We start from the raw sequence: 3,557 nt of genomic DNA, 5'->3' as shown, positions 1-3,557 counted from the left end.
TAAAATGGCTTTTCTGAATATATCTTTTATGTTGTAATTCTTGAATTTATATCGAGGTTGTTGTTTTTTATTATGGATATAATAGCCTGGGATTTTCTTTCTTTTTTTTTTCCAAGCGAGGACAAAAAAATCATTTTAGAAACACGCTCTCGTTGCCAAATCTGGGCGTGTGAGCCCATCACCAGCGGCCTGCTTAGAGTTATTATTCTCAACTATTTTGTCCCTTTGTGTCCCTTTCTACTAGGATGCTCTAAACATTTTGTGGCCCGGAATCTCACGTCTCCTTTCACATCCTAAATGCGTATCGTGGCTTCTTGACCCTTAGACGTGTTTCTCCATTCGTGGCAAAAATTTATGTGAGAAACACAAATCTGGTGCCGGGGGAAAAAAAGACGAGGATGCCACAAAAACACAAAGTTTTGGGCCAGTTTCTCTCGGGCCTTTATAGACCTTTTTTGTTCTGCGGGACTGGGCCGTAATTTTGAGCGTAAAGCATGAAAAGTGGGGACAAATGAGCAGCGTTCCCTGATGGGACGAGCCACAAAGGAGCAGGGCCGGTCCCCCGCAGGCAGCAATACTGAGACAAGTGTGTCCCACCGCACAAAAAGGACGCAAACGTTTGGAGGCCATATGGTTTTTGAAATTTCCTCACAATTTCAGACAATTTGATGGATTGAGTTAACCCTCCTTTTAAACAGTTTAACTGGGTGCGAACAAAGGCCATAATGCCTACATAGACTCTCCCTTCATGAGGGCATCTGCGGCTATTAATGTCTGGCCCTTTTCTTCGCCTGGCGTTTTGAACAAGTCAATGAATTACAATGAAACTGCCCCTTTTTTGTGAGCCGCTTGTCTCTCTCCGCTTTTTAGCTCCGGAATAATATGTTTGACTTCTGTCCAAGAAGGTTTTCTAAACAAGAAATGGATTTTGTTGAAAGTGTTTTTAATGTTAAGTAGGGAGCCATAAAGAGTTGCGACTGTGACATTTATGCCAAAGTCTGGTTAGGGAGCCCTTTGTTTGTTTTCTTCTCATCTCTTTTTTTTTTCCAGCCCCTTTTTTTCTTCTTCTGCCTCTTTATTTCTTTTGTCTTTAAGGAGTTTAATGAAGCTGAAAACATGGCGATGTGAGAAAGAGAGTGTCCAGAAGAGGAACTCAAAAGGCTGCCTCCCGTTTAACTCTCTTTGTTCAAAGAAATGATAAGTAGGCCTGTCTTCTTCTTCTCTCTCCTTTTATAGAGCTGGTGTGGTTTTTTTTATTTTCCACTTTTTTTTACTCCCGACAACCTGAATAAGTTTATAGACCTGTAAGCATTTAATGCGGCTGAAGCTATTGTTAATTCTCTGTAGGAGAATTAGTCCTACAGTAAAATGTGCTACACTTTACTTTAACTCCCATTTAGCATTTATAAGCTGCATATTATAATTTAACAAACGGTTTATAACACGTTATAATGCAGTTTGTTAAAGTACAATTTAAAGTTAAATTGCAAAAAAAAAAAAAAAGTCTTAATAGAAGAAGTTATAAATGTTTTCAAATACTTATACTACTATATAAGTGTACTTTATTATACTTATTAACAAACTCTTAAAATGTCATTTTTTTCTGCTTACAACTGCGTTATATTGCTTGCAACCAAATACTAAATGTGTATCCTCATCACAGCTGAATAAGGAATATAAATCGTGTTTATCATGGTTTAGTAAACTGAAGGTAACTCTTGATTTTTAAATTATCTCCAAATTCTGCTAACTGACTTGCAAGTAAGAAGATTTAAAATCGGACCCTTCTTCTTAGATGTATGCCTATATTACAATACTGTGCGTGTGTGTGTGTGTGCGTGTGTGTGTGTGTGTGCGTGCGTGCGTGTATGTGCGTGTGCCTCCTGTGCAGCCCATTCTGAATCAAGCATATTTATGAAGGGAGAGAGTGTTAAGGCAGCCTAAGTTTATGGATTTCACTTGCTTATTTTATGAGGGCTTGTCAGGCGGGCCCGGCGATAAGTAATACTACAGTCTGTGGGACCACTTCGTGGTAATTAATCTGGAGGTCTTAAGTGTATTTCAGTATTTCACTTCAAGATGGAAAAAAATCACTACTTCAATCGTCCGGAAAATTGAAGTTTGATGCATGAGTCCCTACTGAAACAATAGTACAGCCCTCTCTCTTTTCATCTCATCTCATCCCCTCCCCTTTTTATACTCTCTCTCTCTCTCTCTCTCTCCCTTCCTCCCCCCTCTCTCTCTTATTATTTTAAGTCTCAGGTGCACAGTGGACTCATATTTGCGACGTTGGTCGAGTGACAGCATTTAAAACAAGCTTTAAAATGAGTTAATTAGTTTGATGCTTCCAGTTAGTCTTCTCAAACATAGCAGAAAAATCTTCCATCAACATATTATTATTATTATTATTATTATTATTATTATTATTATTATTAATGAATACGTATAAAGAGGAGATCAGTAAATGACTTTATATTTGCCTGGCTTGCCTGAATTGTAGAGTTTTAATCATAGCCTTCCTGTGGAGCCAGTTAATACTTCAAACTTCAATTTTACGGGCGATTGAACTAAGCATGTTCCTGACAGAATTGATGTATGTATTAATTTCCTTTAACTGTTGATTAATTAGGCTGCGCTGAGGGCTCAAATGGAACAGTTTGTTGGGAAATTTGCATATTAATCAAATTCTAGTTGATCATTCAAATAATCCAGGCTGTGTGATCTTTGGGGATGTGTGGCTTTAAAACGTAGTAAACAGACATGTACAATCTCTAATACGGCTGCTTTTTCTGCATGTTTTCTGGGTCAAAGTCACCTTTTGGACTCAACTGTTCATCCAGTTTTGTTGCCACCAACCAATGCTCTGACAGATTAACATCATTACAACAAAACAACAGCAAACCTATGTGTTTGTTTGTCTTATAAATAAACCAGTGTGTGTGTGTGTGTGTGTGTGTGTGTCTGAGAGAGAGAGAGAAGTGAAAGAGAAGCAGGTTGGTTGTTGTATTTTGGACACTTTGTACTCTTAATTAAGTAAAAAAAAAAAAAACCTGGCAAAAAACAAATAAATAAATAAATGACAGTCTGCCTTCCTGATGTGGAAGTTATTCTGCCTCACTGCTACAGTCTGAGTGGCATCAGTACAGGCTTCGGATCACAGACAGATGGAGTTTGAGGGATGATAAACGCTGCAGATATGCAGCAGAACGATTAGAAAGAATATTCTGTTTTTATCAATGTGACAGCAGTTCCCACGACGCTGTGAAAAGTCAGACAGATGAACCAAAGGCTGCAGAAACAGTCAAAATGAATAATTAAGAGTTATTATGTGCTTCTTTAAAGGGCAAATCCACCAATTTGAGTGTGTTTACAGGTCTTGGGGAGTACAACTGCATATGTGGAAAAAGTAGTATAAAGAAGCAGTATAAAGCCTTCTATGGCTCCAGGGGAAGCTGCATGTAATCTGATAAATTGCCTCCAGTGATGTCACTTTGTGGCTTAGTTGCATTGTGGGTAATGTAGGCACCAGGTTTTGAAAAGCAGTTCACAGGTCCAGT

The sequence above is a fragment of the Pagrus pagrus genome, assembly GCF_965226575.1.
Source record: "Pagrus pagrus genome assembly, chromosome: 2".
NCBI classification, from domain to species: Eukaryota; Metazoa; Chordata; class Actinopteri; order Spariformes; family Sparidae; genus Pagrus; species Pagrus pagrus.
This window is presented reverse-complemented; position numbering follows the sequence as displayed.